The sequence below is a fragment of the Sminthopsis crassicaudata genome, chromosome X, assembly GCF_048593235.1.
Source record: "Sminthopsis crassicaudata isolate SCR6 chromosome X, ASM4859323v1, whole genome shotgun sequence".
NCBI classification, from domain to species: Eukaryota; Metazoa; Chordata; class Mammalia; order Dasyuromorphia; family Dasyuridae; genus Sminthopsis; species Sminthopsis crassicaudata.
The window spans coordinates 5,529,996-5,556,819 of record NC_133623.1 but is presented as its reverse complement, the minus strand read 5'-3'; the positions used below and the strand labels follow the sequence as shown (position 1 = coordinate 5,556,819).

General features: G+C 34.7%; 1 protein-coding gene across 7 annotated transcripts in view; it reads left to right on the top strand.

Moving 5' to 3' along the window:
* Positions 1-215: 215 nt before the first annotated feature.
* Positions 216-26,824, top strand: part of LOC141548888 (uncharacterized) — an 83,551-nt gene continuing 56,942 nt past the window's right edge. For all 7 annotated transcript variants that reach the window (XM_074278152.1, XM_074278156.1, XM_074278155.1 and 4 more), the window contains exon 1: positions 216-26,824. The gene's annotated coding sequence lies outside the window, so the exon portion shown is untranslated.

Below are 26,824 nucleotides of genomic sequence, written 5' to 3'. Positions count from 1 at the left end.
AACAGAAAACAAGAAAGATCAGAAAGTATTCAGAGAAATTGGAAAGGAGAAGAAAATGGGAGACAGAAATAAAGTGAAAGAAGTATAGAACAAGGAAAGGAAAGGTAGAGAGGCAAAAGTAAGAGGGAGAGAGAGAAAGAGAGAGAAATTAAAAGGGAATGCATGAGAGAAAGTAATGAGTGAGATTGAGAAGGAAGGAGTGAGAAATAAAAGTGGATTTAGATCTAAAAAGAGACTGAGATGGAAAAATACAAAGAAATAAAGAGAGAGAAAAAAAAGATTGAGACACAAACAGAAATAGATCAAAACAAATGAAGAGAAGGAAAAGAGAAACAATGTGTATGTGTGTGAGAGAGATACTCCTGATAAATATTAGGACAAAGAGATGAAGAAAGAATAGAAGTGAAATAGAAAAACATGAGAGGGTGAAAGCAAAAAAAGTGACCTAGAAAGAGAAATAGAGAAATGAAGAAATATCAAGCATTAAAGAGAAATTGAAAGAATGGGAGAAAACAGAGAAAAGTAGAGAGAAAAAAGAATGCAAGACAGAAAGACAGAAATTTAGAGGAAGAAAAAAGGGATAGAGGGAAGGTGAAAGACTAGAGGAAAATAAGTAAGAAAGATAAGACAGTGAGAAACGGAAAGAATATGAATGAGATTAAGAGAAAGATTAAGAAGGATGGAGAGAAAGCAAGAAATGAGACAAGACAGAGAAAATGAGATAATAGAAGGCAAAAGAGAGAAAAGAGAATGTGAGAAACATAGCAGAAATAGAGCCAAAGAAACAGAGGACGAATAACGGAGACAGAGTGAGAGAGAAAGAAAAAATGAGCAAATAAAATAGAATGAAACAGAAAGGGAAACATTGAGAATAAAAAGCGAAAAAGTAAGGAGACTAAGCCTGAGAAACAGAAAGAATGGGAGACACAAAGATGGAAATAGAAAAAGAGGAGTAAATGGAGTGAAAGAGAAAGAGAGATACAGACATAAAGAGATACTAAGAGTGATGGAGAGATACAGCAAGAGAAGAGGAAAGCAATAGAGAGAGAAAGTGAGAAAGACAGAAAGGGAAAGAAAGAAATAGTGTATGGGAGGGATAGAAAAACTTGAAACTGAAACAGAAATAAAGTGAGTTAAAGAAAAAAGAGTGGAATACAGACATAAAGAAACAGTGACAGAAAGAAAAGAGAAATGAAGAGAGAAACAGAGATAGAGATGAGGTAAAAGAGTGAAAGTAAGAAAGAATGAAACACTGAGAGAAGAAAGTAGGAGATGGAAACAGTGACACAGCAATGAGAGAGAAAAAGCAGGAAAGAATAGATTTTGACAAAAAGAGGAAGTTGAGGATGGAAAGAAAAACATGAGAGAGGGTGAGACAAAAAGCGTGAGCAAACAAATGGAAGAAAGTATGAAAGAGTGGGACTGAGAAAGGGAAACAAATGGAGACAGATTGAGGGAGGAAAACAAAAGGCAGAGAAGAAAGGAAAGTAAGAGTGGAAGACAGAAAAAGAATAGAGAGAAGTAATAAGGAAGAAAAAGGAAAGAGAGAAATAAAGAGAGAATGAAACATTGGAAGGGAGAAGAGAGAAGAAAATTTGAGATGGAGAAAGACAGTGGAGGAGAGAGAAAATGAATAGTATTGAAGACATATTGAATTGAAAGAAAAACAGACAAATAGAGGGAGATATTGATTAAAAAAAAGAGTGTGAAAAACAAAGCAGAAACAAAGAGATAGGAAAAGAAGGGGAAAGGGAGAGAGAAAGAAAAAAGCTGAGAGAAAAAGTAATGAATGAGACAGAGAGAGAGTGGGAGATATAAAGAGAGAAATACAAAAAGAAGACAGAGAGTCCAGAGGAGTATATAGAGCGAGAGGGAAATTGGAAGAGAAAGTATGAAAAAGAAATAGAAAATGAGATTAAAAGAGATGGAGAGCCAGCAAGTATTCAAGAGAATTTGAAAGAAGAAAATTGGAGAGACAGAGAGAAAAGTAATTAAAATGAAATGGAGAGAGACAAAAAACATAGAATGAAAGACTAGAAGGAAAAAGAAAATTAGAAACACAAAAGAAGACAGATAAGGGAGTAAAAGAAAGTAAGAAAGAATTAGAAGACAAAGAGAAAAAGTTGGGAGAGACAGCAAAGAAAATAGAGACATGAGGAGAAAGCAAAATGGGAGAATGAGAGGAAAGAGAGACAGAGAAAAAGGATAAGAGAGAAGCAAATGAGATAAAAGGAGAAAAGGGAGAGAAAGTATGAAAGAGTGGGACTGAAGTAAAGGAAGAGAATGAGAGAGAAACAAAAGGGAGATACAGACAGAAAAAGGAAAAAAGTAAGGGACAGAGATTAAGATGGAGAGAGAAAAGCATGAGAGTGAGACAGAGGGAAAAGGGAAAAAGAAAGGGAAAGATAAAGACAGAAACATAAAAAAAGAATGAGGAGTAAATAATATAAGAGAAATAATGAGGTAGAGACAGGCGATAGTGAGCAAGAAAATGGAAGAGAAAGTATGAAAGTCCCAACTAAGGAAGAGATAGAAAGTAAGAAAGAACAGAAGGAAAAGAAATGAGAGAAAGAGAGAAATTAGAGTGGGATACAGAAAGAAAAAGAAACAAAGAGACAGAGAAAGAAAGACCGGAACAAAGAAATGGGGAATGAGATTGAGAGAAGGGGAGAATGAGAGAAAAAAACAGTGAGGGAATTAGAGAATAACAGAGAAAGAGGGAGCAATTAAGAGATAGAGGGGGGAAATATTGAAAGTAAGAAAGAACAGAAGGCAAAGAAATGAGACAAGAAGGAACTAAGAATTGGATATATAGAGAAAAAGAAACAAAGAGTAAGGGGGAGAAAGCCGAAAAAGGTGAGCATTTGAGAGTGAGAAAAACAGTAAGAGAGTGGAGAAGAGAAAAAGAATGAGAGACTGAGATAGAAAAAAAAAGGGACACACAAAGACAGAAATTTAAAAAAAGAAAAGATTGTGAAAGAGAATGAAAGAATAGGAGAAAAAGAATGAGAGAAGTGATAGGTAGAGAGAAATAAGGATGGGATACAGACAGAAAGAGGAACAAAAAGTATGAGAGAGCTGGAAATGACGAGATGAAGAGACAGCAATATAAAGAGAGAATACAATGGGAGACAGAAACAGAAAAAAGTAATGAGAGTGATATTGAGGGAAACAAGAGTGCGAGATAGAAATAGAGATATAAAGAGACAAGGTTAAAGAGTATGAGTAATAAAGTACAGAAGAAAGACAAGGGGAGAGACATGGGTGAGAAAGATCAGGATAAAGAGATGGAGAAAGAAAGAGGAGTAAATACAGTGAGAGAAAGAAAGAATAGAAAATAAAGAAAAAAGAGAAAGAGAAATTGAGAGTAGAAGCAAGAGAGTAATAAGAGTGAGATACACAGAGAGGCAGAAACAAACATGGGTGAAACAAAGAGATCGAGAAAGATAGGGAGACTCAAGGACAGAAATAGAAAAAGAAAGAGTGAAACACAAAAGAGAGGAGTAAATAGAGACAGTGAAAGGGAGGAAAAGAAGATAGTATGAAAAGAGTGGGGCTGAGGGAAAGGAAGATAATAAGAGAGAAAGAAGTTGAGAGAAGAAGCAAGAGGGAGAGAGAAATAAAGAACAGAGAAGCAAAAAGTAATGAAAGTGAGGGGAAGATAGAAAGAGAAGCCTGAGAAAAAGAGACCAGGAAAGACAAAAAGGTTAGCAGGGGGGAGAAGTTGAGAGAAAATATGAGAGAAAAGTGAGAGGGAGAGACAAAGACAGAAAAGTAAGAAAAAACAGGGTAGAAAAATATGAGAGTTAGAGACACAAAGACAAAAATAGAAGCTTGAGGAATAGAGACGAATAGAAAGTAAGAAAGAACAGAGAAAAGTAGTCAAGAAAAGTAGAAGAAGAAAATGGGAGACAGAAATAGCACAAGAAAAATGGAAGTAAAGATGAAGGGAGAGAAAGAGAGAGAAACAAAAAAGAAAGCAAATAAAGGGGGAAAAGAGTGAATGAAAGAGAAAGAAACAGATAAGTATGAAAGAATGGAACTGAGAAGAGAAATCAAAGAAAAGAGTGAGAAATAAGAATGGCAGAGAGAAGTCTTAGAGGGAGAGAAAATGATGCAAGAGACTGAAAGGGAAAAGGTAAGAGAGAAAAAAAATGAGAGAAGAATCAAGAAGGCAAGAATAGTAAGAGTAGGATACAGAGAGGCTGAACCAGTGAAAAGAATGGAGCGACAGCAAGAAAAGGAGAGAGGGGAAGAAATAGAGTAATAGAAAAGACAAGAAGGACAGAGAAATAGAGCAACAGAGAAAAGAGAGAAAGTAAGAAAGAAGAGAGTGATAGAAAACCACGAGAGTCTGAGACAACAAAAAAGGGGAGAGAAAAAGAAAAAAGAGAAGGAAGAAGAGAGTTCAGAGAAAGGAGTAAAATAGAGTGAGAGAGAAAGAGAAAGTACAGAAGGTAAGGGAGCAGGAAATGAGAGTGAAGGACAGAGACATAGTAAGAGAGAGAGAAATCAAGAAAGGAAAGAGAAATTAATTGGAAGTAAGAAGAAAATGGGAGAGAAATAAAGAGAGTGATAGAATGAGAGAGAAATAAAGGAAATCAGTTTGACTGGAAAAAGACTGGATGAAAGAAGTTGAAAAGAGAGAGGATGAGAGGAAGAAAACATGAAAGAGAAGGACTGGGGGAAAGGAAAAGAATGAGAGGATAGAAGTCAAAGAAAATAGAGGACTGAGAAATCAGAGTGTAATAGAGACATAAAAAGATATAGATATGAAGAGAGAAGGAGAAAAAGAGACCAAGAAAGAGAGACACAAAGACAGAAATATTGAGAGAGGAGTAAATAGAGTAAGAAAAACAGTGAGAGAAAGAAGTTAAGAGAAGAAGCAAGAGAGAGAGAGAGAGAGATACAAATGATTGGGATACAGACAAAAAGAGAAATAGAGTGAGGGAGAAACAGATGTTAATGAAGCTTGAGAAAGAGATAAAGAATGGAAGTGAAAGAACAAAATGCAAAGAAGAGATAAATAAGACAGTAAAAAAAGAAAAAGAGAATAATCAAGTGCAATTAGAAGAAAATGGGAGAAAATACAGAGAAAAGTAATTATAGTGAAATGGAGAGTGAAGAAAAAGAAAACAGAACAAGGGAGAGAAATTAAGAGAAAGGGCAAAAGACTGGAAGGGAGAAGAAGAGAATTAGATTGAAAGAAAAAGGAAGACAGATTGAGGGCATAAAAGAGTAAGAAAGAATTGAAGACATGGAATTGAAATCAAAGATAAAAGAGAATTGAAAGAAAGGAAAGAGTGAGACAGAGACAGGGGAGAGAGAAAAAGGAATGTGAAACAAAGACAGAAATAGAGAAAAAGAAGTGGGTTGTGAAATTGAGAGTAAGGCAGAGAAAATGAAAGAGAAAGATAGTATAGAGGACGGAAAAGAAAAGTAGAGAAGAAAAAGTATGAAGGACAGAGAAATAAAGAGATAAAGAATGTAATAGATGGAATGTATGAGAAAATAATGAGACTGAGATGCAGTAAAGGAGTGAGAAATAAGAGTTGATATAGATATAAAAAGAGACTAAAAGATTGAGATACAAACAGAAATAGATCAAAATAAATGAAAAGAAGTTAAAGAGAGATAAATGTGCGAGAGAGAGGCCTGAGAAAGATTAGGACAAAGAGATGATGAAAGAATAGAGGTGGTATAGAAAACCATGAAAGGGTGAAAGAGAAAAAAGTGACCAAGAAAGAGAAATAAAAAATGAAGAAATATCAATTAGTCAGGAGAAATCAGAAGAATGGGAGAAAGAAAGAGAAAAGGGAGGGAGCATGAAAGAATGGGATTAAGAAAGAATAAGAGAGTGAAGGAAAGAAAGAAAACAAAGGAAAAAGAGATTTAGAATGGAAGATAAAATATGAAAGGGTGGGATTGAAGAAAAGGAAGAGAATGGGAGGAAAATTATAAGTGTGAGAAACAGACTTTTAAGAGACCAAGGAGAGAGAGCAAGACAAAAGGAGAGCAATAGAGAGTAAGTAAGAAAGATCAGGACAAATTGATGGAGAAAGACTTAAAAAGAGAATGAGAAACTGAAAGCGAGAAACAAAGTGGAGGAGGGATAGAAAAACATGAAAAATGGGACTGAGAAAAAAGAGTGAGTAAGTAGGAAGAGAGAAAAAAAAGGAGTAAATAGAGTGAGAGATGGGGAGAGACATTGAGATTAAGAGAGAGAGAGCATGAAAGACAGCAAGTATTCAAGAAAAATTGGAAGAAAGACAAGAAAATGGGAGACAGTTTGAGGGAATGAAAAGGAGAGTAAAGAATAGAAGTTAAAGGAAGAAAGAAGTAGATGCATCTAGACATGAAGACAGACATGGGGTTAAAGAGAAATGAGATAATGGGAGGCAAGAGACAAAGGACAAGAGAGAGAAGAAAATGTGAAATGGAGAAATACAGTGGAGGAGAGGGAAATGAATGGGATACAGACAAGAAAAGAAACAATGTATGAGAGGAAGAAAAAGAAGATTGAAAGAGAAAAAAGTGAGTAAGAATGAGAGATGGGGTGTGAAATTGAGAGTGAGAGAAAGGTAGAGAGGAGAGAGAAAGTATTAAAGAATGAGACCGAGAGTAAATAGAGTGATAGGGTGAAACAGATAGGGAAAAAGAGAAAGTAAGGAGACCAAGAAAAAAGTCAAGTTGAGAGAAAAAGGAATGAGAGAAGAGAATGAGAGAGTGAGAAGCTCAAAGACAGAAATAGAGAAAGGAGTAAATGCAGTGAAGGAAAAAGGGGAAAAGAGAATGAGAGGCAAATAGTAAAAGAGTGAAGTATAGACATAAGGGAAAAAAGGAGAGCAAAAGAAATTAAGAAAGATCAGGAAAAAGAAACTGAGGGGGAAAAAAGATCAGAAAGTATTCAAGAGAAATTGGAACAGAGAAGAAAATGGGAGAGAGAAACACAAAGAGAAGAAAGATACAAAGGCAAGGCACAAAGACAGAAATAGAGTGAAAGAAGTATAGAGGAAGGAAAAGAAAAGTAGAGAAGAAAAAGTAAGAAGGACAGAGAAATAAAGAGATAAAGAATGTAATAGATGGAATGTATGAGAGAAAATAATGAGACTGAGATGTAGAAGAGGAGTGAGAAATAAGAGTTGATATAGATATAAAAAGAGACTAAGTGATGGAAAAAGACAGAAAAAGATTGAGACACAAACAGAAATAGATCAAAATAAATGAAAAGAAGTTAAAGAGAGATAAATGTGCGAGACAGAGGCCTGAGAAAGATTAGGACAAAGAGATGATGAAAGAATAGAGGTGGGATAGAAAACCAAGAAAGGGTGAAAGAGAAAAAAGTGACCAAGAAAGAGAAATAAAGAAATGAAGAAATATCACTTAGTCAGGAGAAATCAGAATAATGGGAGAAAGAAAGAGAAAATAGAATTTAAGACACAAAGAAATAGAGAGGGTGAACAGACTAGAAGAGAGAAAGTAAAAGAGTGTTATGTGTGAATGAGATTAAGAGAACGATTAATAATGATGGAGAGATAAGATAGAGAAAATGAGAGAATAGAAGGAAAAAAAGAGAGAAAAGAGAATGTGAGACACAAAGAAGAAATAGAGCAAAAGAAATAGGGGAAGAGAAAGAGTGAAAGAAAAAAAGTTGAGTGAGAGAGAAGGAAAAAGCACAAGGGAGAAAAGGGATAATATAAAAGAGTGGGACTGAGAGGGAATAAAATAGAATGAAACAGAAAAGGAAACTAAGAGAATGAGAATGAGACTGAGAAACAGAATGAGAGACACAAAGACAGAAATGGAAAAAGAGGAGTGAATAGAGGGAGGGGAAGAAAAAGAGAGAAATTGAAAGGGAATCAGTAAGATAGTGAAATACAGACATAAAGAGAAACAAAGAGTGAGAAATAGAGTGGAGGAGGCAGAGAAAAAAGTGAGTGAAAGTGAAATAAGAGTTGAAACCAGACAAAAAGAAATAGTGAAATAAAGTAAGAATGGACAGAAAGTAATAGAGAGATAAAAGACTGCAAGGCACAAAGACAGAAATAGAGTGAGTGAAATCTCAAGGAAGGAAGAGCGAAATAAAGAGATAAAGATAAGGTGAAAGAGTGAAATTAAGCAAAAATTAAACTGTGAGAGAAGAAAATGGGAGACAGACAATGAGAAAGCAATGAGAGAGACAGATTAGTAAAGATGAAGAGAGAAAAAGCAGGAAAAAATAGAGAGAGATTTTTGACAAATAGTCGAAGAAAGATTGGAGGAGGGATAGAAAAACAGAGAGGGTGAAAGACAGAGTGAGCAAGAAAGTGGAAGAGGAAGTACAAAAGAGTGGGACTGAGAAAGAGAATGAAAGTGAAACTAATGGAGACAGATTGAGGGGGAAAACAGAAGAAAAGAAGAGAAGAGAAGGTAAAGAAGAAAGGAAAGCAAAGTAAGAGTGGAATACCATCAGAAAAAGAAATAGGAGAGAAAAAAAGTAAAGAGGAAGAATAAGAAAAGGAAGGAGGTAAAAGAATGATGGTGAAAAGAGAGTAAAAAATAAAGTAGAAGAGAAAGTATGAAAGAGTTAGACTGAGAAAGAAAGAATAGAAAGTAGTAAAGAAAAAATGGGAGTCAGAAACACAGAGAAAAAGTAATGAGAGTGGGAGAGAAAAAAGGATTCAAGGAACAGAGACAAAAATAGAGTGAAAAAAGTAAAAAGGAAGGAAAATAAAGGGAGAGAGAATTAAAGCGAGAAAAGGTAAAAGTGAAACTAAGAATAGAAAAGAGAAAAATGGGAGAATAGAAAAAGGAGAGATGTAATGAGAGTGAGATGGAGAAAAAGAATGAGAGAAAAAAGAAAGGGACACACAGTGAGAAATAGAAATAAAGACAGTGAAAGAGGAAAAAGGTGAGATAGAGAGTAGAAGAGAGAGAAAAAGAAGCCTAAGACAGAGCAAGGGAAAGAATGAAAAAGAAAGATGAAGAAAATGCACGAAAGAGTGGTACTGAGAGCAAATAAGAGAATGAGAGTAAAACAGTGAGAGAAAGAAAGAAGGGAAGACAAAGAAGAAAGAGAAATTGAGAGAAGAAGCAAGAAGGAGAGAGTAATGAGAGTGGGATACAGATAGAGAAGCAGAAACAGTGAATGAAATAAAGGAGATTGATAAAGACAGACACATAGATATGGTGAGAAAGAAACAGAGAAGTTAATAAAGATGCAGAGAGAGAAAAAGTAATGAGAGCCTGAGAAAGGTCAGGACAACGAGATGGAGAAAGTACAAGAAAAGACAGAAAAAGAGAATGAGAGAGAGTGAAAGAAAAAAGAATGAGTAGAAATAAAGAGATAGAGCTAGGGTGAAAGAGTGGGACAGGAATGGAATGAGAGTGAAAGAGAGAAAGAACAAAAGGCAAAGAGATGAAAGAAGGAAGGAGAAATATGAGTAGGATACAAAGAGAACAAGAAACAGTGAAAATGAGGGATGGAGACAAAGGCACAGCAAAACAAAATGAAAGTGAAAGAAGTCTGAGAAAGATCAGTATAAAGAGATGAAGAAAAACTTAAAAAAGAGAAAGTGAGACACAAAGAAAGAAGCAAAAGAGAGGTAGAGAAAGTGAAAAAAGTGAGTAAGAAATAAGTGGGATACAAAGAAAAAGAAAAATAAACAGAGAACAAAACAAAAGGGGAGTAATAGAGAAAGTAAGAAAGAACAGAGAAAATGTAGTAAGGGGAAATTGGAAGAGAGAAGAAAATGACAGAAATAGAAAGAAGGAATAAGAAAGAGGGAAAATGAGAGAAAGTATGAAAGAGTGGGACTGAGGGAAAGGAAGAGAATAAGATAATAGAAGTCAAAGAAAAGAGGAGAGAGAGAAAAAATAATGAAAGGAAGACCATGAAAGAGAGACACAAAGATAAATAGAAAAATAGAGAGCAGCAAATATAGTGAGGGAAATGAAGAGAATGAGAGGAAAACAGACAGGGAAACAGTGAGAGAAATTGAGAGGAAAAAGCAAGAATATGGACAAAAAGAAAAACAAAAGATTGAGGCAGAGACAGAAGTTTATAAAGATGAAGAGAGAAAAAGAAGCCTGAGAAAGATTAGGACAAAGAGATGACGAAAGAAAGTGGAAGAGGGTTAGAAAAACATGAGAGAGTAAAAAAAAGAAAGGAGTAAATAGAATGAGAAAGAGAAATAGATACAAAATAATAGATACAAAATAAAACAGAGAAAAAGACAGAGAAAGGGAATGGAAGTGAAAGAACAGAAGGCAGAAATAAGAGTGGGATACAGACAAAAGGAGAACAATAGAGAAAATAAGAAAGAAAAAAGTGAGTGAAAGTATAACAGTGAAAGATAAGAGTAAGTAGAGTGAGAGAGAGTAATATAGAGTAAAAGATAACAGAAGGTAAAGGAGAGATAAATAAGAGTGGGATACAGACAGAAAAAGAAATAAAGAATGAAAGAGTAAGGGACAGAGACAGAACAAGACAAAAGGAAAGCAATAGAAAGAAAAAAAGGATAAAATGTAATCAAGAAAAATAGAAATACAAAGGAAGATAGATTAAAGGGAAATGAGTAAGTTTAAGAAAGAGATAAAGTATGAGAATGAGACCAACAAAGAGAGATCCAAAGACAAAAATAGAAAAAAATAGATCATAAATAGACAATGAAATGGAGGGAAAGAAAAAAGTTGAGAGAAGCAAGAAGAGGAAACAAATAAGAGTGAGGTAGAAACAGAGAGAGAAACAGAAGCCTGAAAAAGATTAGGACAAAGATACGAGAAAAGAAAGTGGAAGAGGGATAGAAAAACATAATAAAATAGAAGAGATGGAAAAAAGGAGTAAATTGAATGAGAGAAATAGAGATAGTAAAAGAGATAGAAAATAATAGTAAAACAGAAAAAGACAGAGAAAGGGAATGAGTGTGAAAGTATAACAGAGTAGAAGAGAAGAATAAATAGAATGAGAGAGAATAATATAGAATGATAGATAAAGAACAGAAGGTGAAGTAAAGAAAAATAAGAGTAGGATACAGAGAATAAGGGACATTTACAGAAAAAGACAAAAGGAGAGCAACAGAACAAAAGAAAAGAGAGAAGAAATGGGAGACAGAAAGAGTAAGAGAATTAGAAATAAAGAGGAAGGAAATAGAAAGTGGCAGAGAGAGAAATAAAGAGATACAGATATTGTGAAAGAAAATGAAAGAGAAAAACAAAAAAAAGATAAATCAAGAGGAAAAGAGTGAGTAAGTGAAATGAAGATAGAGATACAAAGAAAGAAATTTTTTAAAAGAGAGAGGAGTAAATAAAGAATGAAAGGGAGAAAAAATATGAAAGAGTAGGATTGAGGGACAACAGAGAGAGAGAAAAAGAAGCCTGAGAAGGATTAGGACAAAGAGATAAAGTGAGTAGGGACAGAAAAATATGAATGAATATAAGGGAGAAGTAAATAGAATGAGAGAGAGAAATAAAAGGAGGGTGAAAGAAAAACAGTGAGAAAAAATGGGAATGAGAATGAAAGAGTAGAAAGCAAGCAAGTAGTCAAGATAAATGTAAAGAAAGAGAGGAGAAAATGGAGAAGGAAGGTAAAAAATGAGGAAAAAGAACAAGGTAGAAAATAAAGAGATAGAGATAGGGTGAAAGACTGGATGGGAGAAGAAGAGAATTAGAGTGAAAGAAAGAAAGAAAATAGAAGACAGATTAACCATGATGGAGAGAGAAAGTAGAGAGGCAGTATGAAATGAGAGAGTGGGAAGAAAGAGACAAAGATGGTGACATGGAAAAAGACAGTGGAGGAGAGGGGGGGAAAGGAAAAAGAGAGGGAAAAAAGGGAAAGTATGAAAAAGTAGGATTGAGAGCAAATAAGATAGAAGAAAAAGAAGGGGATACTGATGGAAAGAGAAAAGTACAGAGAATGAAAGAGAGGGAAACTATGAAAGTGTGGGATTGAGAGACAAAGCCGAAAAGAATATATAGAAAGAGAATGGGAGGCAAAAGCAGAGAGGGGAAAAAAAGCCGGAGAAAGGGAGTAATAAGTAGAAAAAAAGGGAGACAGAAGGAACAGAGCGAAAAAACAGAAGGTAAAGAAGAGAGAAGTAAGAGCAGGATACAAACAGGAGAGAGAGAGAGAACAAATGAAGAGAGAAGAAAATGGGGGAAAACACAAAAAAAATTCAAGACACAAAGACAGAGTAAGGGATTGGAAAAGAGAAAGTAAGAAAGATTAGAAAACAGAAAGAATGTATGAAGCTAAGAGTGTGTGTGAACTAGTTTAAAAGAAAGATTAATGATGGAGAGAGGGTGTACAGACAGCAAGAAATGAGACAAAGGACAAGAGAGAGAAAAAAGAATAAAACACAAAGCAGGAATGCAAATACAGAGTGAAAGAGAAGAAAGTGAGTGAGAGAATGAGAGAGATGGGCTTGAAATTGAGAGTAAGGCAGTTAAAGTATGGAAGAGTGGAACTGAGCATATAAAATAGAGTGAAACAGAAAATGAAACAGAGCTAAAAGTGAAGTTGAGAGAAAAAGAAATAGAAGAATGAAAAAGAGGAAGACAAAGAATGAGACAATGAAAGAGAAAAAAGAAAGAGAAGTGATAGCGAGATACAAAGAGAAACAAAGTGAGGGGGAGAGAGAGTACGAAAGATCAGGATAAAGAATTGGAGAAAGTAAGAAAGAATAGAGTCGTCAAGAGAAAGTGTAACTGAGAAGAAAATGGGAGAGAAACACAGAGAGAGAAAAAATGAAAAGCCCAAAGAGAGTGAAAGTAAGAAAGAACAGAAGAGAATAAAAGAAGTTGATGGAGGGAGAAAGGGGAAGAGACAGCAAAGAGAAATAAATGATAGAAAGTAATGAGAGTGAGATGAAGGAGAGAGGGAGTGAGAAATAAGAATGCAATTCAGACAGAAATAGAAACAAAGAGATTAATAAAAATGAAGAGAGAGAGAGAAGGCTGAGAGAAAAAAATGCAAAATACAGAGACAGAAATAGAGCAGAAAAAAGAGAAAGCAGAGGGGAGGGAGCGAGAGAGAAGGAAAAAGAAAGAGGGAGTGAGGAAGAGAAAGCAAAAAAGAGTGGGATACAGATAAAAGTAGTGAACAAAGTAAAGATAAAGATAAATGAATATGGAGAGAGAAAAAGTAGAGATAGTAGACATGGGTGAGAAACAGAAGCCTGAGAAAGATCAGGACAAAGAGATAGAAGAAGACAGAATGAGTGGGACACACAAAGATAGAAATAAAAAGAAAAAAGAGAGAAGTAAATACAGTGAGGGAGAATGACAGAGCAAGGGAAAGAGAAAACAAGAATAGAAAGGACAAGGGATAGGAAAACATGAAAGAATGAGTGAGTGAGTGAGAATATGATAGTAGAATAGAAGAAGAAAGCAAATAAGTAAAAAGAGAAGAGATGGGAAGAGAAAGGGGTAGAGTAAAAGAAAAGAGTAAGCAAGAAAGTAGAAAAGAAAGAAGAGGGAGAGAGAAATAAGAGTGAGAATGAGAGAAAGAAATAGAAAGGAAGAGAAAAAGCTAGAGAGAAATAAAAAGATAGGGTGAAAGAGTGTAAAGGAGATGACAAGAATTAGAGAAACAAAAAGGAAGCTACATGAAAGGGAAAAATGAGTGAGTTGAAAGAAGTTGAGTGAGAGAAAGTAATGAGAGTGAGATGGAGAAGAGAGAAATGGACATTAAGTTGAAAGAGTGGGACTAAGGGAAAGAAAGAAAAAAAGAGAATGATTGAGAAATAACAATAGATACAGATATAAAAAGAAACAAAGTAAGAGACAAAGAGAAAAATATGACACAAAAACGAAATAGAACAAAAGAAATGAAGATGAAAAAAGATTGAAAGGATGAGAGGTGGGGAGGGGATTAAGAGTAAGGTAAAGAGATAATGTGAGAGAGAAAAAGTGAGAAAGGGAGATGGAGAAAGTAAGAAATAGTGAAAGTGAGAGTAAAATAAAGGGAAATAGTAAGAGAAAGAAGTGTGATGGAAAGAGAAAAAGAAGCTTGAGAAAGATTAGGGCAAAGAGATGAAGAGAGTGAAAGAAGGATAGAAAAGTATGAGAAAGAGAAAAAGAATGCGAATGAGAGACAGGAGAGAGATAGAACAAGAAATGACGAGAGAGCAAGTAGTCAAGAGAAAGTGGAAGAAAAACCCAGAAAAGTAATTGGAGTGACATGGAGAGAGAAAAAGAAATGTAAGGCACCAAGGCAAAAATACGGAAGTAAAGAGGAGAAAAATTGAGGGATAGAGGGTAAAAGATTGTAAAGGAGAAGAATAGAATGAGAGTGAAACAAAATGGAGGACAGAATGAAAGAATTAGAAGACAAAGAAAGAAGTTGAGAGAGATGATTAATAGTGATGGAGAGAGAAGAAAATGAGAGAACAGAAGACAAAAAAGAGAAACAAAATTGAAAGAAAAAGGAGATATAAATGAATGGAATATAGAAAGAAAAAGAAACAAAGTGTGAGGAACAGACAAGACAGAAAAAAGAATGTGAGACACAAAGACAGATATAGAATAAAAGATTGAACTAGAAAGAGACAGTGAATGAAAAAGTAAGTGAAAGAAAGTATGAAAGAGTAGAACTGAGTGCAAATAAGAGAGTGAAACAGAAAAAAATGTGAGAGAAAGAAAGAAAACAGAGAAGATGAGAGCCATAAAGAGAAAGATTAATAAAGCCAGAGAAAAAAGTAATGAGAATGAGAGACACAAAGAAAGGAATAGAAAAAGAGGAAGTAAAAAGAGAAAAGGTAAATAGTAAAAGGGAGAGAGCAATAGTGAGAAAGATTGGGATAAAGAAATGGAGAAAGACAGAAGAAAGAGAATGAGAAACATAAAGAAAGAAATAGAAAATATGAAAGAGAAATAAAGAGATAGGATGAGCAAGAGAGTGGGACTGATAAAGAAATAAGAAATAAGAGTGGGATAGACTGAAAAAGAAACAGAGTGAAAGAAGGTAAGAAGAGAAATTGGAAGAGAAAAGGAAATGGGAGACAGAAATATAGAGAGCAAAAGTATTGAGAGCAAGAGTGGGGGATTGGAAAAAGACTACAGGGCCCAGCCAGAAATAGAGTGAAAGAAGTAAATAAGAACGAATAGAAAGGGAGAGAGAAATAAAGAAATGAAAGAATAGGAGACAAACAAACAGTGAGAAAAAATTAATGCAAAATAGAGTAGAAGAAAAAGAGAGAAAGAGATGAGCGAGGTGGGGAATGATATTGAGAGTCAGGCAGAAAGGCAATGAGAGTGAGTGAAACATGAAGGGAACAGTGAGAGAATAGAAGACAAAGAAAAAAAAGAAAAAGAAAGAGAGGGACTTATGGAAAGGAGGAGAGTGAAAAAATACAAGTGGTATACAGACAAAAACAGAAAGTGTGAAGGAAAGAGAGGTTAATAAACATGGAGAGAGAAAAAGCAAAAAAGAAACAAGGAGAGAGAGACAGTGAGACAAAGAAAGAAAAGCCTGAAAAAGCAAGAGAGACTATGGAGGAGGGAAAGAAAAAGAAGTGGGCCAGAAAGTAATTATAAAAGAGAATGAAATGGAGAGGGGAGAAAGACAGAATAAAGAAAAGAAAGAAAAAGAAAAAAAAAGTGAGTGGGAGATAAAAGAGAAAAGATAAGAGAGAATGAAAGAGTGGAACTGAGCAAAACAGAAAGGAAAACAATGAGAGAAAGAAAGAATAGAAGAAAGAGGGAGAGAGAAATAAGAGTGAAATAAAGACAGGCAGAAACAAAAAAGGAGGAAGATTAATAAAGATGGAGAGAGATTCAGAGTAAGATTGAGAGAAGTGAGAAAGCAAGACAAAAGGAGAGCTCCAAAGTAAGAAAGATCAGAACAGACATAGTAAGGGAAAAGATGGGCGAAAGAGTATTGAACAAGTGGAAATGAGAGTGAGACAGAAAGAGAACTTGAGAGAAGAAATATTAAGGGTAGGATACAGACAGGTAGAAAAAGTGAATGAAATAAAGAGAACAATTAAGAAAGAAAAAGGAAAAGTAAGAAAGAGAAACCTGAGAAAGATTAGTACAAAGTGATGGAGAAAGACAAAAAAAGAGTGAAAGAAAGAGGCAAGGATACAAACAGAAAGAGAAATAAAGACTGAGATTGACAGATTAATAAAGATAGAAAAAGCAAAAATGAGATAAGGCGAGAGAGAGAGAAAGAGAAGCCTGATAATGATCAGGAAAAAGAGATGAAGAAAGACAGAAAAAGAGAATGAGAAAGCAAGAAATAGAGTGGAGGAGGGATTTTAAAAATATGAGCAACTGAAGAAAAAAGGAGAAAATGTGTAGACAGAGACAAAAATAGAAAAAAGAGTGAGTGAGAAATGAGAGATGGGGAGAGATAATGACAGAAATAAAGAGACTTGAGAAAGACAGAAAAAGAATGACAGGAAAAAAACACACAAAATAGAAATAGAGCAAAAAATAGAGAATAAGAGAAAGGTGAAAGAAAGATCCAGAGTGAGGGAATAATAGACAAAGAAAACAGCAAGGAGAGTGAGACTCAGAGAATCCTGAGAAAGACAGAAAGTGAGAAGGAACGTGGAGAGAGATAAAAACTTGAGACATAAAGATAAACCTGGGGGGGAAAAAGATAATGAGAGAAATAAAAAAGGATGTGAGACTCAAATGCCAAAATTCAAATAGAGAAAAAGAAGTAAAGCAGAAGAAAAAGAAGAGAAAGGGTGAGAGAGTAACAAAGAATGTGAGAGAGAAAAAAATAAACGCAATGAAAGAGACAAAGATAGAAAAAAGACAGAAGGAGGGATGGAGTGACAGAATGTGTGTGTGAAGGAGATTAAGGAAAAGTGTTAGAATGGGAGAGAAACAATAATGAGATGGAGAAAGCAAATAGAGAAGATAAAAAGAATGAAACTGAGACAAAATAGAGAGAGGGAGGGAGAGAGAGATGAGCAAGAATGAAACACAAAGGGAAACAGTGAGAGAAAGAATAGAAAATAAAGAAAAAAGCATAGGAGATAAGAAGCAAGAGGGAAAGACAGAACAAGAGAGATTAAGACAGAAGAGAAAAAGGAGAAAGTGGGAAAATGAAAAATAGAGACAGTGAATAAAAGGGAAACCGTGAAAGAATAGTAAATCAAGAAAGAAGTTGAGAGAAAAATAAATGAGAAAAGAAAAGGAGAGAATGAGACAGAATGATGAGCAACAGTGAATGTCGTAGGTCTTCTTACCAGTTCCATGATCCAAGACAATCCCAAAGGACTCATGATGGAAAATGCTGTCCGCATCTAGAGAAAGAAGCAATGGCATATTAATGAAGAGCAAAGCTTCCTATTTTTCACTTCTTAATTTTTGATTTTTTTAGTTTGTTTCTCTTTGGCAACATGACTAACATAGAGATATGTTTTACATGATTACAGTTAAATAACCTGTATACAATTGTGTACCATCTTAGAGAGGGGTAAGGAAGAGTGGGAGAAAATCTGAAAGTAGAAATTTTAAAAAGTGAATGTTAAATGTTAATTTATTATTATTGTTAATGTTAAATAATATTAAAATTATCTTTTCATGTAATTCATGTACTTACAAAATTACGAAAAAATAAAATGCTATTTAAAACAAGAAAAACAGAGCAAGAAAAATAAAAAGAGAAAAATAATACCAAAAAAGATTGAGACAAAATGATAGAGTAAAACAAGAGTCCTGGAGAAAAAGATAGAGTGGGAAGAAAAATAAGTGAACACAAAGACCAAAAAAAAAAAAAGATTGAGTGGGAGAGAGCCAAAGATAAAAAAGAGTGTAAAGAGTAACAGAATGGGAAAGAAAGGAACACATCAAGAGACAGAGTAAAAGACTGCAAGACTAATAGAGATATTAGAATGGTATACAAAAATAAAATAGAGGGCACAAAAGAGAAATTAAAGAAAAAAATGCATAGAAAGGTGACCTAGATATGTGAGACCTAAAATTATAAAGTGGGGGTCTTTAAAACAATATGGTACTGGCTAAGAAATAGAGGGGTGGATCATTGGAATAGAATAGATACCCATGACACAACAGTCAATCCATATAGCAATCCATTGTTTGATAAACCCATTCCAGCTTCCATGATAAGAGCTCACTATTTGATAAATTTCTGGGAAAATTTGAAAATACTATGGCAGAAAAAAGGCAAAGAGAACATCTCACACTCTAGGTCAAATAAGGTCAAAATGGGTTCATGATCTTGACATAAAGGGTGTTACTAGAAGTAATTTAGGAGAGCAAGGGATAATTTACTGGTCAGATTTTTGGAGAAGAGAGAACTCTAACCAAACAAGAAATAGAGAACATTATGAAATGCACAATGGATCATTTGATGACATTAAATTAAAAAGCTTTTCCACAAACAAAACTTATGTAGCCAAAATTTAAAGGAAAGCAGAAAAGTGAGGAAACATTTTAACAGACGGTATTTCTTGTCAAGGCCTCATTTCTAAAACATATAAAGAACTGAGTTAAATTTGTAAAAATACAAGCCATTCCCCAATTGATAAATGATCAAAGGATATGAATAGACAATTTTCAGGTGAAGAAATTAAGGCCTAGTTATATAGGGAAAATGCTCTAAACCACTATTGATTAAAGAAATGAAAACAAAAACAACTCTGAGGTACCACCTCTGAGATTGATTAAAATGATAGGAAAATACAATGTTGGAGAGGATGTGGGAAAATTGGGACACTAATGCATTATTGAAGGAGTTGTGAATTCATTCATCCATTCTGGAGAGCAAATGAAGATTCTCAAAGGGCTTACAAATTGTACATATCCTTTGATCCAACAGTGTGTGTGTATCCTAAAGAGATCATAGAGGAGAGAAAAGGAACCAGAGGTACAAAAATGTAGCAGCGCTTTTTGTGGTGGGCAGGAATTATAAATTGAAAGTCTGTGCATCAATTGGGGAATGGCTGAATAAGTGATTGTATATGAATGTAAAGGATTAATATTGTTCTATATGAAATGATGGGCAAGCTGATTTCAGAAAAGCCTGGAGAGACTTACATTAATTGATGCTGAGTGAAGTGAGCAGAACCAGGAGAACATCATACTTGGTAACAGCAAGACTGTATGACAATCAACCATGATGGACTTAGCTCTTCTCAGCAGTGTGGTGATCCAAGAGAATTCCAGTCGACTTGGGATGGAAAATGCCACCTTGGTGACTGAATTTGGATCAAAAGCATACCTTGTTAATGTTTTTTTCTCATGGTTTCCCTTTTGATTTTTCTTTTACAACTTGAGTAATATGGAAATATACTTAAAATGATTGTACATGTATAACCTATGTTAGATTGCTTGCTGCCTTGGAGAGGGAGAAAAATTTATGTAATTAAAAATCTTACAGAAGTAAATGTTGAAAATTATCTTAACATGTAATTGGAAAAATAAAATACTATCAAGTAAAAAAAAGTGAGAGTGAGTAAGACAGAAAGGAATAATAAATAAAGAGAATGAATGGGAGAAAGAATGAAAGAATGAGAGTGAGACTAGATGAGAATTCAGTTCAAATTCCTGAAACTTAACTCTAAAAATATCATTGGCAATAGAAAGTAAAAAACTGGGAGAGCAAATAGGAGTTGGAGAGAGTGAGGTAAAGAAAAGGATAAATACAGTGAAAAAGAGGGAAAGATAAAATTATAGATAAGAAAGTAAGAGAAATTGAGAAATGCAGGGGAAAGAGAAACAATGTAATAAAGAGCAAATGAGATGGAGTACAGAAGAGACAAAGCAAAAGACAAGTAGGGAATGAGAGAGAAAAAGATTTAACAGTGGAAGTAGAGAAAGAATGAGGGAAAGTGTGTGTGTGTATGAGAGACAAATAGAAATAGAGGGGGGAAGGGACAATGGCAGAGCAATACAGAAAGAGAGAAGAAAAAAGTTTACAAGGAGAAGAAGAGAGATGGAGAGAGTGTGAAAGGAGATAGGGAATGAGAAAAAGAATGAACGAATAACACAGAGAGACAAAGACAGAGACAGAGAAAAGAAAAAGTAGGAAGAATTAAAGAGTGAAAGACACAGGAAAAAAGAAAGATGGTAAGAGTGATTTTTAAAAAAGGATAGAATGTGAGAGAGCCATAGAGATAACAGGAGAGGAAAAAGACGGAGACAGAAAGTCCAAAACAGAATGAAATAGAGAATGAGAGTGATAGAGAGAGAGGAAATGGGAAGAAAATTAGTGACACAGAGAAACGGAGTGACAGTTATAAAAAAGGAGAATAAGAGAAAGAAGGAGATAAAAGGCAAAGGGAAAGAAAAAGAAGAGAAGAGAGAAAAAAAGAGATAGATCAAGAGAAATAACTAGAAAGAGAAAAAAAGACTGAGAGTGAAGACAGAAAGAGCATGCAATAGAGGGAGAAAAAGAGGTAGAGAAAAGGAAAAGGGAAAAGAGTAGGACAGAGAAAGTGTACGAGAGTGAGAAATTGTAAGCTAAATAACCCAATCCTAACAAATGTGTGAGTCAAAGAGCGAATCTTAGGATGGATAATTTCATTAAAAATAATGACAACAATGAGCCAACATATGTTAACTGATTCAGCCATTTTTGAGAACAATTGGGAATTCTGCCCAAGGGCTATCAAACAGTGCATACCTTTTGATCCAGCAGTCATTACTAGATTTGTATCCCAAAGAAATCATAAAAAGGGTATAGGACCCATGTGTGCAAAAACATAGCAACCTTTTTTTTGTTGTTGCTAGATAATGGAAATTAAGAAGATGCCCATTTGTTCAGAGAATGCCTGAATAAGTGATGGTATATGATTGTAATGGAATATTATTGTTATATAAAAAATGATGTGCAGGATGATTTCGAAGAGACTTACCTAAACTTAGTGAAGTGAGCTGAACCAGGACAACATTGTACACAGCGACAAGATCATATGATGATCAACTAGGATTGACTTAGCTCTTCTAAGCAATGCAGCGATCCAAGACGATTCAGAATCCAGAGAGAACTATGGAGATTGAATGTACATTGAAGCATACTATTTTCATCTTTTTTTCTCTTTCTTTCTCGTAGTTTTCCCTTTTCATTCTGATTTTTCTTTCACAACATGAGTAATATGTTTAAAATGATTATACATGTATAAATTATATCAGATTGTTTTCTGTCCTGAGGAGGATAAAAGGGAATGAGAAAAAAAATTTGGAATGAGACAATGTACCAAAATTTATGTGAAACAGCCTAAATCATACCAAATGGAAAATTTATGTTTCTAAATGCTTACCTCAATAAAATAGAGAAAGAGATCAATGAATTAGATATGAAACTAAAAACTAGAAAAAGAAAATAATTAAAATCTTGAAAAATCAAAGGAAAGATTACTAAAAATTGAAAACAATAAAAGCACTTAGCTAATAAAACCAAGAGATGTATTCATGGAGGAAAAATAAATACAATAGATAAAACATTGGTTAGTTTGAACTTTAAAAAGAAGAAAATCAAATTACCAGTATCAAAAATGAAAAGCGTAAATTCACCACCAATGAAGATGAAATTAAAGCAATTATTAGGAACTATTTTGCCCAATTATATCAACAAATCTAACCATCTAAATGAAAAAGATGAGAAAGAGTGAAAAAATAAAGTAAAATAGAAAAACTGAGAAAAGCAAATGAGATTGGGACAGAGTAAGAAAGTGAGAAACAAAATAAGGGAGAGAGAGGATGAGAAAAAGAAAAAAAAGTGTGTGAGAAAGAATAGGACAGTGAGGCAAAATAAGAAAAAAAAGAATGGGAGGGAAAAGGAAAGTAAAAAAAGAGTGGGAGACAGAAAGCAATAGAAATCGAGAAAGGCAGATAGGGAGAAGAGAAAAAGAAGAAATTAATAGAAAGAAGCAGGAGATGGAAAAATGGAGAGTGAGAGACAGAGGAAAAATAGACAAAGAGATTTGGAGACAGGGAAGGGGAGAAAAAGAGAAGTGAAGAAAACAGGGAGAATAAAGGAAAGACATAAGGGCAGAGAGTGAGAAAAAGAGGAGAGACAAAGGGAATAAGAAAGCATGAGTCAAAGAATGGCAGAAAGAAATAGAGAAAAAGAGTAGGAGACAGAACAAGAGTGAGAAAGAGCCAGGGAAAAAAAAAGATGTTGGTGAAAGAAAGATAAAAGAGAGAAAGAAAGAAAAAAGGAGAGAGAAAGAGAAAGAAGCAGAGCATGACCAGGAAAACCAAAATTGGAAATGAAGTAAAACTCTCAATAAATAGAGAGGAAATACAATTATCAGAAATTCTCTTAAAAAAAAAAAAACAGAAAAAAAATTCTCTTACCTTAATGCCAACAAAACTTAAAATGGACAAATATTTGTAAAAGTATAAAATATAGGAAATAACAAATGTAAACAATCTTACCTCAGTGAAAATCTGAGTAAATCATGAATGAAATCCAAAGAAAAATTCCTAGTTCAATTATGACTTATATCAAACATTTAAAGAACAGTTAATCATTCTGCTATGTAAGCTAATAACAAACTAATAGAGCAAGATATCAACCTTTCCAAATTCCTTCTATGACAAAAATATGGTCCTGTCAAACCAAATTAGGGATAAATAAAACCAATAAAGAAAAATACACACCAATATCACTAATCATTTTGTTAACCAAGGAGATATAATATATTAAAAATTATTCACTATGACCAGCTTGGATTTATACCAGAATTACAAGTTTGGCTCAGAAATGCCATATATTTGAAAAAACTAGACATTTATAACACATCATATTAATAAATAAAATGACATAGTCATTTCAATTCGAGGAAGAAGAAAGCCTATGGGAAAATACAATTTTATTTCTGATTTCCAATGACGATATAAATTATGTTTCTTTAATATCTATAAAATAAAGAATTAGTTTTTATTTGTAACAGAATAACACCATAGTCTTTCCTAATAAGATAATATAGGAGCTCTCACTGTGTCCATTATTTTTTGATTACCTTTCTAGAAATGCTGCTATAGCACTGACAATGAAAAGTAGCTCAGAGATAACAAAATCCACCAAGGGAGAAGAATAATGCTTCTATTGGCAGATAATATGATGCTTTACTTTAAGAATTCTGGGGTTTTAGAAAAAACTCATCAAAATGACATCCTCAGTAAAGTTGTAAGATATAAAATGAAACTACAAGCTGTCACCTTTTGTCTACATCACTTACAATCTAAGAGGAAGCAATGGACAGAAAAACTCTACTAAGTCCTCTGTGATGCATAATGAAATGGATTTAAGAGACTGAGACTCGGTCGAGAATGATCTAAACGCTGCCATAAAGCACTGCCGAGTGTTTTATGAGTAAAGTACACTGGAGAGAGATTCAATACTCATGGCTGAAGCATGTCAAAATGTATTTTAAAATTGTGATACCATTTAAAATAATTCATAAATTGAGATTTTTTTTAAAAGCAATATATGACCAAGGAGTTCCTTTATAGGATCAGATAAGTCATAATGAAAGTTCATTAATTTCAAGGGAAATAGTGGGAAAAAATAATAATGAAGGGAGCTTAGAATTATCAAATCTCACATGATAGTATAAAGCAGTAATCATTCATTTGAGTGGTTTGATATGGTTGAAAAAAAGGATTACAGAAATGGGACTTAGGAGCTAAGGATACAGTTGGTCAGTGTTTTATAAAAGCAAAGATATCGATATCATTGATATGGTAGATAGTCCTTTACCAAGAGTTCTTGGGAAATCACATTGGACTAGCATTTTATACCGCGCAATCATCATAAGTGTGAAATGGATTTATGACAGTAATATAAAAGGTCATATCACCAAAAATTAAGAGTAAATATTCTATATATGACAAAATATTCCTAATTTTTTTTCCTAGGAGAAAATTCTCAACATAAAGTTAGTTTTTATCTTTTAGGAAATGGGTAACCAAAATATGTGATATGAATGTAGTATGATATTATTTACTGTTTAAAAAAAAAAACAATGACTATGTAAAATTCAGAAACGTGGGAAGACTTGTATGAATCTCGGGAATAATGATAGTAACTATAATTTCAATAGTACTTTAAAGTTTATAAAATTCTTTGTAAATGTGATCTCACTTTATCCTTATACTCTTAAAAAGTTTGGTTATCAAAATAGAAAATGTCAGATTCACAGAACAAGAAGGGCTGAAATAGCAGTTCATAAAAAGAAATGGAACAAGCCATAAATGACCTCCCAAAGGGGAAAGAGGACCTTAGCCTTTATAAGTAAATTCTATCAATTATTCAGAAAAGAGTCCAACTTTATTTCTTTTATAATATGAACATGGTCTTGTTAAACTAAACCAAGAAAAGTAAAAACAGAAAGAAAACTATGGATCAATATCCCTAATGAACACTGATGCAAAACATAGAGGAAAGGAAGGGAAAAGACCATAAGTATTCAAAAGTTTTCATAGCAGCTTTCTTTGTGGTGACAGAACAAGCAAAATGGAAACTTAGGACATGACAATGATTTGGAGAATGGGTAAACAAGTAATGCTATTTGAATGTGCTGTGATTCAGCCATTTTTCTGTCAGGTCTGACTCTCTGCGACCCAGTTTGGGGTTTTCTTGGCAAAGATACTGATTGGCCATTTCCTTCTCCAGCTCATTTTACAGCTGAGGAAACTGAGGCAAACAGGGTGAAGTGACTTGCCCAGGGTCACATAGTGCCTGAAGCTGGATTTTACCTCAGGTCTACTTGACTCCAGTCTTAGCACTCTATCCATTGCACAATCTAGCTGCCTTATGTGAACATAGTGGAAAATTACTGTGTAAGAAGAGATGACAGAGGGGATAGATGCATAGACACCTGGGAAGATGTGTGTGAACGGATGCAGAGTGAAGTGAGCAAAACTAGTAGAACTATTTATACAAGTAATAAAAATTTTGTAAAGACAAACAAGTTTGAAAGTTTTAAGTAATTTGATTATTATAGTGAGTTCCGATCACCAGCAGAACTATGATGAAAGATTCTGTCCACTTTATGACGGGTGATACTTTAAATGTTGTTTTGTTACATTATACGTATTTGTTCCAAAAATTTTGCTTTTTTCCCCCCAACTCGGGTGGGGGAGGCGTAAAGGAAGGAAGAGACAAAATAGATTTATTTAACTGAAAAAGAACTAAACTTAATTTTTTAAAAAAGGAAACATTACACAAGATGGATTGGTTAGGGGAAAAACTCATAGGAAGACAACCAGTTAGGAGATTGTTGCAGTAGCGTCTGCCAAAGGAAATGAGGGCCTGAGGGAGGGTGGGAATATCAGCGCTGGTGGGAAAAGTGGGAGAGATCTTTTCAAGGTTGAGGGGGGGAAGAGTCCAAGTTTGGAGCTTAGAAACACGGGTGACTGTGAAGATAGTGGTAGTGCTATGAACAGAAATCAAAGCTTTATGGGAAAGCACAGATTTGGGGCAAGGGAGGAAGATGTTCAGTTTGTGGTGTGGGCATTAAGGAGGTCTGAGGAAAGATCATGGGTGGATATGTGGATTTCAGTTTTAGTACTTACACTGAAAAGATGAGCAAAGTAGTTCCCTGAGAGAGAGAATGGTGGAAGACATGAGAGGAAAGTCCAGGACAGAGCCTTGCTGCATATCTCTAGTTTTATAATGGAAGGAGAATAAAGAGCCAGCATAAGAAAGGAATGGTCAGAGAAGGAGGGTGGAACATGGAAGTAATGGGTATCACCAGGGAAGAGATGTTGGCCACTGGGGCCATTATATACATCGACTACCTATGGCCTAAGGACAAAGAAAAAAAAAAGAAAAGCTCTATACAGCTGTAGACATAATACCTGTCTTGTATATACTCTATATTCCCAATAGCACTAATGGTAGGACAAAAACTAGAAAGGAAGTGGATGTTTAGTGGTAGGGGAACTAATTGCTGTCTAAATTTCAGCAGGTAAATGTAAGAGATATTAATGATGGCCCCCAAATAAGAAGTAGGAGGGATTCTAAGCAACACAATTCAGGGCAAATTAGTGTATGCTGGGAATACAAAAGTAGATGAGATAGTCCTTACCTCCAAGTTACCTGGATTCTGTTGAGGAGTTCCATATAACCTGTAAACATTCACCATTACAATCTAGACACAAAATCAATCCAGGGACTAAGAACTGGGAAAATCGGAAGGGGCGAGATCCCTTGAAAGAGAAGACATTTGAGCTGAACCTTAAAGAGAAGGAAAGGTCCCAGTAAGTCGAGGTGAATCCAGATATGGGGTGACTTTCATGTATAGAAAAATGAAGGTAGAAGAGAGAGGGTCCAGTAGAAGGAACAGTAAATCAGCTTGGTTGTAATGGAGAATGCTGTGGGAAAAGCAATTTACAGTCAGGTTGTAGTTTTCCTTGCAATTTTGCTATTTATCCCAGAGCCAATGGGATCCACCAACGTTTCTGGAAGGGGATTAGTCCTGTCCTTACTAAGCCAGATCCATGCCTCATAGTTGACTGACCCCTTTCAACATTTAAGGAAGCAGCATGGGATAGTTGAAAGGTTGAACTAGGGTGTCTGTGGCGTGAATGGAGGGATGGGTTGGTGGTGAGGGTGACATTGATGAAATTTAAAGTAATTGGATATGAGGAGTGAGTGAACTGAGTGAAGGGCCAAGGATGACTCCTAGCCTGCAGACCCTGGGTGGTGACCTCCCGGAAATTAGAAAATACTGAAGATGGCTTGTAAATGGCCAAACATGGGAAGACTTGTTGGAAGTGAGATGCAGTGAAGAAAGCTGAACAGCAGAACATATATGTCAATAAAAGCCAGCACTAAAGGACATTAAAATGTGGAGGAGATCCGGCACCAGAGGATGGAACCCAGGACATCTCAAAGCAGAAATGGAGACTACAG